At 35.6% G+C, this 14,997-nt stretch overlaps 1 protein-coding gene across 2 annotated transcripts in view; it reads left to right on the forward strand.

Moving 5' to 3' along the window:
• Nucleotides 1-14,997, forward strand: part of Tsp5D (Tetraspanin 5D) — a 281,290-nt gene that overhangs the window by 143,495 nt on the left and 122,798 nt on the right. The window contains exon 1 of one of the 2 annotated variants that reach the window (XM_069841263.1): nt 10,815-10,969. The exons of the other annotated variant lie outside the window; for it this stretch is intronic. The gene's annotated coding sequence lies outside the window, so the exon portion shown is untranslated. Of the gene's footprint in view, nt 1-10,814; nt 10,970-14,997 lie in introns of those variants that run through there. 2 annotated transcript variants of the gene reach the window in all.

Genomic DNA, 14,997 nt, shown 5'->3' on the forward strand with positions numbered 1-14,997 from the left:
AGATATTTATCGGCTTTTCTGTCAAAATTTTTTGTGATACAGACCCAACAAGAAGATGATGGAAGACCACTCATTTTCACCCTCAAACAGAATATAGGTAAAACAATATAACTTATTTGTCTCAGAGCATCCTGTTAGTCAAGGATATTTTTCTTATACCATGACGATTGTAAATTTCTATTTTGTCTTCCTCCATCCGCTATTTTAATATGTAAATGTGGTGTCTATCTCCTACCTTTGTAAGCACATTTTATTTCATACGTCCAACTTGAAAAACGATTTTCTCTTTTAATTCTCTCAGCATGAATCATTTTACACAAAATTATTACGTAACACATACACACATATGCACTTTTGTATAAACTAACACTCAGCAACGCAGCGCAATTGCAGAACACCAATATAGCGCAACGTATTATTGTTGAGGCTAGCCGCGTTTCATATCAAGATGTAACGAATTGACACCTCCTCCCCGGTCCCCCCGCCTCAAGCTTGCGAGTCAAGGTTGTAGCAAAGGCATCTGCTCTTATAGGCCTAATGTTACTAGGTATAATAACTTAAAATTGTTGGGTAGGCTAAGCCATAAAAGCTTCTTAAGAGCGTAGCCACTGGCAGTAAGTAATAAAACTTCCAAAATGCACAAGAATACATACGCCACTACTGTGGAGTAATGATTAGCATCTCTGACCGTGAAACGAGCGGGTTCGGGTTCATATACTGGCTGGGAAAGTTACCTGGTTGACTTTTTTTTCGGGATTTTCTCTCAACACATTAAGAGCAAATGATGGGTAATTTTCGCGTTGGATCCTGGACTTAGTTTGCTGGCATTATCGCCTTCATCTCACTCAAACGCAGGCTACAACGTGTTCATAATGCCTGCGTCCGTTATATTTGCAATATTCGTAAGTATGATCATGTTTCCCCGTCTTTCCAAAATCTGTCTTGGCTAAGGCTAAGTGATCGACGAGCCCTGCATTCTCTTATTCTCTTATTTCAAATTCAGCGCACCGCTAACCCAATCTAATTGGCTTCTCATTTTCAAAATTTATCCGCATATCATCAGCTAAATACCAGGTCTCATCATAACAATTTACTCATTATTCCCTACCACAAGACATCTTTATATTCTTCATCCTGTACAGTTTCAGTTCCTAGAAATTGGAACTCGCTTCCGAGTGATGTGAGGGGTTGTTGGACAATAACTTCATTTAGGTCAAAATTACATAAATTCTTAGGCCTACTTAACACATTAATTACTGGTTAATACCTACTGGAATCAAGCGGTAGATAATTTCAGACGTCGATATCCTGGTCGCCCATTATCTAAGGTGCACTTTCCGTCTATATTTACCGAGGCTTGGATGAAGACTGCAGTCCCCAACAATGCCATCTCTGGATTCAGAGCGACGGGCATTTATCCATTCAATCCGGAAGCAATCCCGAAAGAGGCTTTTGGTCCAAGTTCTATTTCTGAGAGACTGATTGAAGTGCAGGAAGAGGTTGCGGATTCCTCTCCAAGTGAATCTGGGAGTGGAAACGGACACAATGTTGGCTTCCATAGTATTATGGAGACTCCGAAAATTCAGAGGAAAGAGGCAAGAAAATATCTTAATTCATCTGCAGTTCTCGTCACCAGAAAGCTCTTCTCTCCTGAAGAAGCCGCTCCCATGAAAGAAAGAGTTCCACATGAAGCAAAAAAGAAAGAACATCAAGAAAATCGTACGAAGAACGAAAGGAACTTTGGGAATGAAGAACCTCAGTAACCTGGATGTTAGTGGACTCGCATCCAAAGAAACGAAGAAATTTAAATCCACATTTTGTGGGGACTGTGGGGATGATTATTATAACCTCAAAAGGAGGAAAGTGGAGTGGTACCAATGTGTTATGTGCGAACGTTGGTTCCACGAAGATTGCGATGGAGGATCTGTAAAAATGAGGGGATTATGTGTAAAGTGTGATGAGTCATGTGCCATGCAAATCTAGTCTTTCAGGTAAAGCTCCCTGTGAAGCAGATTTGAATAATTTCAAGGGAAAAATTGTTCCAGGGCCGGGTATCGATCCCGGGACCTCTGGTTGAACGTACCAGCGCTCTCCCAACTGAGCTACCCGGGAACTCCACCCGACACCGTCTCAACTTTTCCCTTTATATCCACACAACTCGCGTGGGCTGACGAAACGCCAAGTCACTCGATGTGGGTCTCTGGCGTTTCGTCAGCCCACGCGAGTTGTGTGGATATAAAGGGAAAAGTTGAGACGGTGTCGGGTGGAATTCCCGGGTAGCTCAGTTGGGAGAGCGCTGGTACGTTCAAGCAGAGGTCCCGGGATCGATACCCGGCCCCGGAACAATTTTTCCCTTGAAATTATTCAAGTCATGTGCCAGTTCGTTGGACTCAGAGTTAGACAAAGGGAGTGAATCTGTTTTTAATCTCTCATGTACAGGGTAACAATAGGGTAATGTTATCTGTAATGATTATTTTATTAATACTTTGCATATCTTGTTACGAATGTAAGACATTAAGAACTATGCTAGCTTTCTTTAAACAAAATATAATTGTATGGCGAATTTCCCTCCATGGTCAGGGAAGTTCGCCACATTGACATATTTGCATTACATTGTTTATTACTATTAAATAACATATTCTAAATGTTTGCTTTTACTTCCACTTTATTAGGCATTAATTACACTATCACTGATTACTATGTCATCACGCTTCTTCAGAAAAATCTTCGGAAAAATACTAGAAAACTAAAATGGTGGCGAAATTCCCTCCCTCTACCCTATTTGTTGCTTATAATGAAACTAACAATTGTCCATTCTTATTCATCTCCTTAGCTCGACAACCCATCAAGGGTCCTGGCTGTCCATAGGAGTTTCCGCCATTCATCCCTATTTCTAGCAACACTCATCCAGTTTTTAACTCCAATAGTTCTGGCATCCTCCCTGATGCCATCCTCCCATCTGACCTTTAGTCTTCCTCTTCGTCTACTTCCCCCTGGTTCATATCGGAGGACTCTGATGGCTGGTCTCGAGTCCTCTAATCTCATTACGTGATCAGCCCACCTCAGGCGTCCCATTTTTATAAAAGATGTTATATTGGGTTCACCGAATAATTCATAAAATTCATAATTATACCGGGCTCTCCATCAGTCATTCTCCAATGGTATATGTTGGGCGAATTATCTTTGGATTAATATTCTTGGATGAATTTTTTGGGTGAAATATTTTGGGTGAATTGTCCGTTGTGCGAAATATTCATGGATTAAATGGCCCGACCTCTATCAGTACTTTAAACTTAATACAGTTTTTATTTAGACTTCCATATAGAAGTGTTGTTGAGTTACCTTGTTTCATGTTTGAGCCTGTAGGTATAAATTAATGACGTCAGAATAACAGCTTTTAATGAGCTGATATTAAGAGAGTGATAGCCTATGACGTTGAGGATCTGAAGGTTAGAAGCAAGACGATTGTCAACACGCACACCTTTCCCACTTCTCCTAGAAATATTGTTGCACACATTGACACCCCAATTACAGAGAATAACAGTATCCCTTTGCAATTCATCTGCCTTATGAATAGTCCCTTGTAGATACTTGTCTTCTTTGAGATATCCAGAACTTATAGACAAATGAGAAAACAGTATTTAAAATGGCCAAGGGTAAACAATAATTTATTGTCTTGCGTACAGTTTAATGTTGCTGGTTCTTTATTTGGTACAAATTAGCACATTACCCCTTTCTTATGATAATTGAGATATATTCGTATTTATGAATTATTTTAATCTGTTGCAGAAACCAGATTTTTACACAAAATCCCACGTTTCGTTGCAACATTTTCAAACAAGCATTTGATGATGTAACTTAAATAAAAGGATACACAGAAAAAAAAATGAATTTTTAAATTTAAAACACAACCGAAACTTCATTAATTTATCAATAGTAATCTTAGACCTCGAGTGACATTTATTAGGACTATTTCGTGAATAAAATAAAAATGTAAATGATATATCCCTAAAATTCGCTCACAAAATTTTAATAATTGTGTATTTATGAATACATAACCTATTCAAACATTGTGAAGTTGAAATAGATGAATAACGATTACTGCAATAAAGAAATTGAATGTTATTCAGTAATGCCAATTGAGAAAAACGAAATACAGGTTTCAAATGTTATTTATATTTACTGCGCCTTTTCCTTGTTATTATAACAGAAATACGTTTTCATTATTTATGAAATCATAATTTAATTTAAATATTTTATAGTATAATTACAAATAACCTGATTAATACATTAAATGGAAATTGTTATGAAAGAGTGTCATTTTCTTTAGATACAATGGACATGGGATTAGAAGATGAAGATGTAGATGGAGATTTCGCACTTTATTTAGCATAATGGATTCATGCTCATCGATTTATGTGGAAACAGTTGGCGACACTGAGTTAACAAAAGAACGACCATGCGATAAATTGATAGTGATAAATCGAGCTGCAGAAATTATCGCGATGTATGACTGATTGGTTGGAATTCAAAATTTCGTTACACTTCATTGGCCGAAAATGGAATGACGTCATATAAACAAAATAGTCGCAAAAACATACTGTAAATAAACTATTCTGGTCTCGTTATGTTGTTTTAAATAGTTTTGCTACAATTAGACATACACTATCCTAATGTCAAAAAAGAAACGGAAAGAATATGCAATGTCCAGACTTGTTTCTTTTCTCTTCAAAGCTCAAATGAAAGAAATGAATTATAATTATTTTAATGATTATTCTGTCACAGATAAACTGAAAATAAAATCCAAATAGGGAAAATGAAAGCTCTAAGACATAATTCTTTTCAACTTTCCTTGAACTATAACTACTGATAAGGTAGATTGGAGATAAAATATTTCTGCAGTCCTAAAACAGAAGATATTGTTGGACTGTTATACTACGACCAAAATACTGATAATGAGATATGAAGTAAATGAAATCTCATAAAAGACAAACCACGGACTACAAAAACAAAATAAAAGACGAGAAGTGTACATAAAAATTGCAGAGAGTATAATTGCTGTACGAGAGTGGTGCATAAGTCTGGACAAACTGAAAATCATCACCATTCTTCTCAAATAATTTATATAACATTGTAAGTCCTCGCATTGTACTTCCTTTTTTTTTAGTGAGTTTTGATGAATACCTACTTTTTTGTCACGTCTTGCAATCCATGGTTTAATCCACAGACGTTTCCTTCTCTGTTTTTTTTTTCAGCATTATGCATATTGTAATATTATGAACTGCGAGTAATTGTAGCTGAACATGTATAGTAATGTTCAGTATTCATTTTTGCATATCGGTAATCAAAAATTATTTTATTTTATCAACAGTAATCTCACTAGAGGTTTTGATTTATCTAGAAAAAATCAAAACTCTAGTGGAATTTAATTGACTATTACACGATTAGAAGAAAGTATATAAAGATTAGAAGTAACGAAGTAGTCCTACTCTAATACAATAAAATATTGACTTTCGAAAATAATGAACTATCTACAAATGTATTATTGTACCATTGTATTCCGCTAGATGGCAATAGTGTGTTATGATTAGCTGTTTTCTTGTTATCAGTTGTGCCAACTATAGAATCTTCATTGAACTCTATAGACGGTTACTAGTCAAGAAGGCTTTGTTGATTCAGGTTCATTTTTATTACAACATTTGCATTCCACTTCAATTATCCGGATCCCAGTAATCAACGTCACTTGACAGATGATTTTCAATAAATCTTAGTATTAAACAATCTCTGATACGTGACTATCCATAATATCACACAGCAGAAGCTATAACATAACCTAAATATAATAAACAAGTGTTTGAAAAGTTTTAATTAGGAATGATTAAATAAGAAAAGTTCTAATTAAGGATGATGAATAAAAAATAAACATGAATAATTTTAAAAGGAACGATTATTGAAAGTACTATTTTCAAATTTGAATGTTTTAGTGGTTGGTAGTTCATTTGATGTTATATTGGACGTGTGCGTAAAAGTTGAACTCGTTGATGTACATGGTGTATTCCTCAACTTATTCAGGATTTCCGAATGGTGCTCTTCATTTATTTGTAAATAGGATTTCAGGGAAGAGGCATAGCTATGACCAGTGATCTTTGTTAATTCTTGTTCTTGAATGCCAATGCGAGTCATATTATTGAAAGTGCTGTGCATCGACTGGAGTGGTTTGTAATTTTCTGGGTTTTTTTTTTTTTTTTTTTTTTTTTTTTTTTTTTTTTTTTTTTTTTTTTTTACTTCCAGACCAATGCAGTTTGAAATGTTGCAAACAAAGAAACAAATGCTAGGGTAGTGATAAAAATAAACAAATGCTAGGGACGTGATACAATTAAACAAATGCTAGGGATGCGATAAAATTGTGCGATAAGCAGCAATGATTGGTTGGAAGACGTCCTTTCGTACCGTTTTATTGGTCAAAAGTAGTATGACATAGTAAAAGTGTAATAGTCTAACTAAAAATGGAGGCTGATTAATCTTTTTCCTTAATTTTAGGTTATATTTGATAAAATATTTTATATAGGGTGTAACAGAACCTCACCGTCAAAGTTTGAGAAATTATAGATCACACACAGAGGGTCATTTTTTGTTAAAGAACATATGCTCGATTTTTTTTATTTTAGTAGGTTATTTTACGACGCTTTATCAACAGCTTAGGTTATTTAGCGTCTAAATGAGATGAAGGTGATAATGCCGGTGAAATTAATCCGGGGTCCAACACCGAAAGTTACCCAGAATTTGCTCTTATTGAGTTGAGGGAAAACCCCGGAAAAAACCTCAATCAGGTAACTTGCCCCGACCGGGAATCGAACCCGGGCCACTTGATTTCGCGGCCAGACGCGTTAACCGTTACTCTACAGGTGTGGACCATATGCTCGTTGACACGTCCTTAATGAGTTATGCATCCTTTTTAGAAACGAAGTCCGCATCACGTATGTTGCATAAATGTGCGCTTTAAGTCCTTATCATCTCTGTTACATTGCTGTAGTTTGTTATTGGTCTGTCTGGTGCATCTTCAATCCGTCTTACCATCCGACAGAACACTGCCACGCTTAACAGAGTTGTATGATGAATGCTGTTAAGTTGTCAAAAATTTAATGATTAGAGACGAGAATCTCATGCAAATGCATGTTTTATAGGAACATAGGACATAGCTCAAACTTAGTACTTACCCATTTCATTACTTTACGGTTCCAAATATGTGTACTTTTTCCGTGCACATTTGCATGTTTTGACCTTTTTGTGGATAAAAAAAACATGCATGATGCATATTTAAGCAATTTTTAGCATAATCATGCATATAGTATACATTATATTCAGTTTAAATACATGTTTTAATAGTTTTGAGTGAACACCTCAGTTTCTCGATTTTTAAGACCCTCATTTCAGCTTCAGGAATCAGAATTGAAAAGGAAAAGAAAAATAACTGAATAACAGGAAAAAAGGTTCATTCAAGTTTGCACCCATAACTTCTTGTGATGTAAAGTCATTCTTTGTCTACAAAAATATAATTAATTAATAATTTATTTATTTAATCTGACAGGATTAAGGCCATAAGGCCTACTCTTCCATCCTACCAGATAGCACATATAAATACGAGTACAAAGAAGAAATACAAACACTGATGAAAATAATACAAATTAAGTTAAAGCCCTATAGAGGGTCAACAGAGTCAAAAGAACACTATAGAGCTCTCATCGAGCTAATACAAGAAAAAGAAAGAAAACAGAGATAGCAATGTTGATAGTGATAACTGATAATTGATAACTGATAATAATAATTATAATAATAATAACAATAACAATAAATACATTACATATTAATTGTCAATTTTACAACAGCATAGTTACAATATTTACTATATGTCACGGGTTAAGGCGAAGTTGCGCAACCTGACAGTGTTCAATAAGCAATTCCATGAACTAGAATGTGATTTTTTAATTTAAATTTGAATTTTGACATTGTCCGACAGTCTCTGACATGGTCAGGGAGAGAATTCCAGAGGCGTGGAATAGATATGCTGAAAGATGATGAGTAGAAGGATGTTCTGTGCAGAGGAATAGAGAAAAGGTACATGTTCCGGGTTCGAGGTAGTGTAAGGTAAACAAAACGAGATGCTAGGTTGACTGAGAAGGGCAGGAACCTCACAGAAACCAATTTAGAAATGCTGTTAGTTGTTAACTGTGCAAGAAAAAATGAAGTGAAATAAGAAATTTGGAACAAAAATGAAAGTGCATATTTTTATGTATTTTTTACTTGATCGTGCATGTTTCATAGTTTGATAGTGCATGAATGCATGCATATTTTAGGATTTTATAGTGTATTAAATATTCTCGTCTGTAGTAATGAGGTACTGTAACAGGATATGCAATTTTAATACTGTTGTAAATTGCCAGAACTTGCGTGGAAAATTAAATTTTATTTCTGTAATAAAATACTGGACATCTAACTTTTAGATGCATAGTTCCTAAAGGACGTGTCATAGCATACGTTCCTTAACAGAAAGTGTGACCCATTATTCCTCAAAGTTTGTCGGTAAGGTCCTGTTACACCCTGTATAGAACAATATATTGAAAATTCTACTTTTATCAATCATATTTAATAGAATATTGTATCATATACTTTGCTGAAGAATTTTGATAGTGTAATACCAGCTTATTCTTTTGAGAAGGTTAACTCCATATGTAGATGAAATTATTGGGGATCATCAGTATGGTTTTAGGCGTAATAGATCAACTATTGACCAGATATTTTGTATTCGACAGATAATGGAGAAAAATGGGAGTATAAGGGTACAGCGCATCAGTTATTCATAGATTTCAAAAAGACATATGACTCGGTTAAGAGAGAAGTTTTATATGATATTCTTATTGAATTTGGTATTCCCGACAAACTAGTTCGATTAATTAAAATGTGTCTCAGTGAAACGTATAGCAGAGTTCGTATAAGTCAGTTTCTGTCAGATGCATATTCAATTCACTGTGGGCTAAATAAGGAGATGCACCATCACCTTTACTTTTTAACTTTGCTCTAGAGTATGCCATTAGGAAAGTCCAGGATAACAGGGAGGGTTTGGATTTGAACGGGTTACATGAGCTTCTTGACTATGCGGATGACGTGAATATGTTAGGAGAAAATCCACAAACGATTAGGGAATTTTACTGCAAAGCAAGTAAAGAAATAGGTTTGAAAGTAAATACCGAAAAGACAAAGTATATGATTGTGTCTCGTGACGGGGGTATTGTACGAAATGGAAATATAAAAATTGGAGGTTTGTCTTTTGAAGAGGTGGAGAAGATCAAATATCTGTGAGCAACAATAACTAATATAAATGATACTCGGGAAGAAATTAAACACATGTTATTATTCGGTTGAGAAACTTTTATCATCCAGTCTGCTGTCGAAAAATCTGAAAGTTAGAATTTATAAAACAGTTATATTACCGGTTGTTCTGTATGGTTGTGAAACTTGGACTCTCACTTTGAGAGAGGAACATAGGTTAAGAGTGTTTGAGAATAAGGTTCTTAGGAAAATACTTGGAGCTAAGAGGGATGAAGTTACAGGAGAATGGAGAAAGTTACACAACACAGAACTGCACGCATTGTATTCTTCACCTGACATAATTAGGAACATTAAATTCAGACGTTTGAGATGGGCAGGGCATGTAGCACGTATGGGCGAATCCAGAAATGCATATAGAGTGTTAGTTGGGAGGCCGGAGGGAAAAAGACCTTTAGGGAGGCCGAGACATAGATGGGAAGATGATATTAAAATGGATTTGAAGGAGGTGGGATATGATGATAGAGAATGGATTAATGTTGCTCAGGATAGGGACCAATGGAGGGCTTATGTGAGAGCGGCAATGAACCTGCGGCTTTCTAAAAGCCATTTGTAAGTACGTTGTAAATTTCCAGAACATCTATGGAAAATTAAATTTCATTTCTGTAAAAAAAAAAAAAAAAAAACAACAACAACAACAACAACAACAAAAGAGACCAAAAAAAAAAAAAACCAAAACAAATACTGAACATCTAACTTTTGGATGCATAGTTCCTAAAGGACGTGTCATCGAGCATACGCTCCTTAACAGAAAGTTATCCTCTCTGTGTGACCTATTATTCCTCAAGTTTGTCGGTAGGGTCTTGTTACACCCTGTACAGAACAATATACTGAAAATTCTACTTTTATCAATCATCTTCAATAGAATTTTCTACCACACCTATGGAGTAACGGTCAGCGAGTCTGGCCGCGAAACCAGGTGGCCCGGGTTCGAATACCGGTCGGGGCAAGTTACCTGGTTGAGGTTTTTTCCGGGGTTTTCCCTCAACCCAATACGAGCAAATGCTGGGTAACTTTCGGTGCTGGACCCCGGACTCATTTCAGGCATTATCACCTTCATATCATTCAGACGCTAAATAACCTAGATGTTGATACAGCGTCGTAAAATAACCCAATTAAAAAATAGAATATTGTATCATATACTTTGTTAAAGAACTTTGATAGTGTAATACCAGTCTAAGAGAAGAAGAAGAACGCTAAGAATATTAACGGACAAGTTTTTAAAGCATATGTGAGAACTGGAAGTGGTGGGGGATTCGAAAGGAAAAGAGAAAGAGGGGTACGGTACTGAGCAAGAAAGATTCTCCCTGCTGACCACACATAATTGAAGGTAGCTGGGGGCAAACAGTGCTGTTACCTGGCGAAAGTATTACTTAAGCTGCTGTAAAATACTGTGGTAATAGTTCACATTTGTACTCGGGGCATCGGATCGTTTAAAGTCGACCTTGGTAGGAGTGTAGTCAGTCGGTGTTCGGAGAAACTTCCTACATGCGCTCGGCTCGGACCAGTTCGCCTTAGTTGTCGGTAGTGCGGTGTGGAGTGCGGGTCGTGGCAGACCGAAGCTCGCTGTGGATTACTTCCCAAGGTACGCTGCTGCTCATTTTTCCCTTCTTGGAATTTTCTTAAGCTCATTTCTATGGAAAAAGCAGAGAGATTAAATGACAAATATGAAGTAATTTTGCAAAGCGTTTAAGAGTTGGCTGCGTAACAATTAAAAGTTTTTGTTTTATTTCTAATTAGTTTACTAACTTACTACCACAGATATCAAATAAAACATAAATCTAATCGACATGAATATCGTACTCGAAGACAAAAGTCTACTTTCCCATTAATTGAGCCTAAATGTCATACAAGTGCAGCTCTTAAACATGGTGCTAGTTTCGGCCCAAGACTTTATAATAAATTACAAACCATTTTCCAAACTTGAAATATTTTAAAGTTGAACCTTTTAAAAAAGAAATTTATAAAATTATTCGTGATATATAATATTAACAAATGTGTGTATTTTTTACCTTTTATTTCTGTCGCTATACTCATGTTTTTATTGAATATCACTGGCTTCTGCTTGATTATCAATTTATATTAAATGTGTTTTTTCTTTCTTTTATCTCTTAATTCTTTATTCTTACTCTTGTGTTGCATTTATTGGTTTTAATTAAGTTACTTACTGTATATAGTAAACTGTCCTTGTAAATTTTATGTTATATTATTGGCTAAGATCATACCATACACGAGTCTGGCTCTTACGGTAGTGGCTAGAAACATTTTTGTTATATAATTTTAATTTGTACTCACTAGCTACTTTGCTAGTTAAATAAATTGATTTTTTCGAGCATAGGGTGCTATTTTTTTTAATTGGGTTATTTTACGACGCTGTATCAACATCTAGGTTATTTAGCGTCTGAATGAAATGAAGGTGATAATGCCGGTGAAATGAGTCCGGGTCCAGCCCCGAAAGTTACCCAGCATTTGCTCGTATTGGGTTGAGGGAAAACCCCGGAAAAAACCTCAACCAGGTAACTGGGCTGCTATTTAACAGTATCTAAGATTACATTTTCGTAATGAACTCAAAATTTATGAATCGGAGCAATGCTTGGACAAATATCTTTCTTGACTGACGTGAAGAAATAGAAATTGAAAAGAAAATGTTTAGCAATAAAGTAAAAACGTCTCAGTGATTGACTAAAGCCGCTTTGTACTAATATTCTCCTGTAATATTCTCGGATGTTGTCGGTTAATATTATGTTTAGTAGATTTGTCTTTTTTTTTTAAGTAGGTTATTTTACGAAGCCTTAACAGCTTAGGTTATATAGCGTCTGAATGAGATGAAGGTGATAATGCCGGTGAAATGAGTCCGAGGTCCAACACCGAAAGTTACCCAGCATTTGCTCACATTGGGTTGAGGGTAACTTGCCCCGACCGGGAATCGAACCCGGGCCACCTGGTTTTGCGGCTATAAGCGCTAACCGTTACTCCACAGGTGTGGACTAGATTTGTCTTCAATTACCATGGCATGTAATAATAATTAGTGGTATAAATTTATCGAATTACTGCATATCGAAATTCTCGAAGTGTATTATCAATGTGTATATATTATATTAATTTTACTCCATCGGTTACCGTACTTTCAAGCAGTTCGTACTTTGTTATATTGTTATCATTATAATTATTATTGTCATATTATTATTGTCATATTATTATTATTATTAATATTATTATTGTTATTGTTATTATTATTATTATTATTATTATAAATGTAATTGTATGATTTGTAATGTCTCGTTATATCAGTTTAGTAAGGCGTCAGAGGATTGAATCTAACAAAATTAAGCTACGTACTTTATCATTTAATTTATAACTGTAAAGGAAGCGGTAGAATTAAATTGAGAATATTACAAACGTTTCTTTTGATGACTGATAAAGAGGCTTAAACTTTATTTTACAACTGTCATTGAGATCAAAATGGTTCCGTGTATTGTCGAATGGTTCACTGATTGGTTATACATTCTTTGTTGGTGGTTTGTATAGGCCTATATCAGGCCTGCACAAGGTTTGCGCTCTCCGAGCCGGATCACAGCTCATGAGCGGAATGCAGATATTAGCTGCACTCTGTATAAGGGTGGACTGGAAGAAGGGATGATCTCGTACAAAATGTACACAAGGTGTTCATGAAATGAATTCCTATTCAGTGTTACAAAACTATCTTGGACTATTATTAATTCACAATGAAATATTTATTTTACAGACATAATAGAAATTCTATAGCTACTTAAATGTACAATATCATTTTGTTATATTTTTATTTATCAGTACATCAAAACGGGGTTTTATGCTGTTGGCAGCTGAAAGGAACAGTACTGATCGTAATGAAACATGTTACATATGTTAGATGTCTGCCTTTATTAAAGTTGATTATAGAAGACAGTTGCTCACAAATATAAATGTTGACCCAAACATAGCAATCATTTTCACAGCCAGCCTGTGTAGACGTGGTGGATATTATTGCTAAGGTTTAGTCTTGTAAAACTCAACCAGACTAGTATTATTCAAACGGTCTTTAGCCCTTAGGTCACATTGAAGATAAAAAATTTCAAGCTGTAAATCGTTAAATGTTGAATGTTATGTTTTACTTAACGACGCTCGCAACTGCTGAGGTAATATTAGCGTCGCCTGTGTGTCGGAATTTTGAGCCTGTCGCATTTAAGCACACTTAAATTTTATATATGACACTGTAAATTGAATGACACTGTTTCAACTGGTGTTGAAGGAGTTTATTATGATATAAACTTCTTTCCAATTACGACAAGATCTTGGAACCGAGAATTAAAGTCATTTTGAATTTCAATGAATATTTGCACATAATCGTTTAACTGGCTTCATCATGAGCAGTTTCTATCGTTCGAAAATTAGCCATATTACATCCCCGAAACTGACTTACGAAAAATATATGTTTACGACTGAAATCCCGTAATTTATTCAACATATCAACAATGAGCTGGCCTTTTCCCTGAAGAGAGATATTTAAATTGAAGATTAATAAATTCTAACGTACCCTATCTCTTGTAATAATGCAACTTTCAACTCCTAAACCTTTTTATTGCGATCTTCACCAACAAAACCACCGTATCTCTATGTGTGGACTAGTAATGACTCATTATATTATGTTTTGCTCTTTCTTTCAAACTTTTGTGGCAGATAAGTATCGACTACAGCTGCTGTGAAAAAATAAGCATTTTCCCTTGCAATATTGAAAGAATTTGCCTGATGATCACTTTTCCGTCTTTTAGATTCCTCCATTATGTTGCCGTAGATAGGCAAAGTGAAATTGCTACTGATAATACACACTACACCAAATAGCCGCATGGACTATCCTCTACCTATAGCAGGCCTACGTCATTCCGACGTAACTTGCCGGCGAGCTCTTTGGACGGCTCAACGAGCGCCGTTTGTGCAGGCCTGGCCTATATCCATTCCACTGGTAACAATGTAGTGTTGTCAGTTTTGAAATAATTGTGGATATTATTAAGTGCTGTGGAAAGCGAGTTTGTTATACAATGAACTATTGGATACAGTTGTAATAACTGTACTGTATATTTCTTATTCAGACTGGGTGTTCACAACGCTGTAAATCCTAATGATATAGTAAATTTCGAACTTTCTCCCTTTTTATTCTTATGAAGCAGAGAGCACCGTTCTCATCGTACGAAATACGCACAATAGGCCTAAGTATTGTGTTGTGATGAAGACGTTATCGAGGAAATTGAGATTTTTAACATCCACAATCTTAAATAAAAAATGGTCGCGTTAGAATGCAATCTTCCCTTTCAAGTGCCTGTTTATGACTGATACGGATTCAGTTAATATTTGTTTGCAGGCTATGTTTAGTCAATAGTCCGAAGACTGGTTGGAACCTCATAACCAGGGAAAGGGATTTGGAGTATTATAAAGAATGGTGAAACGTAGTATAGATATTCGTAGCTCAGTGACTGTCGAGCGAGCTGCGTCACGGCGCATGGAAGAGTACAGTCCACTTCATACAAACTTACACGCAACGTCTGTAAATATATTTCAGAATAAACAAATGGAATAGTTTAATGACATATAGTGACCTGC

The sequence above is a fragment of the Periplaneta americana genome, chromosome 12 (genome assembly GCF_040183065.1).
Source record: "Periplaneta americana isolate PAMFEO1 chromosome 12, P.americana_PAMFEO1_priV1, whole genome shotgun sequence".
Lineage (NCBI taxonomy): Eukaryota > Metazoa > Arthropoda > Insecta > Blattodea > Blattidae > Periplaneta > Periplaneta americana.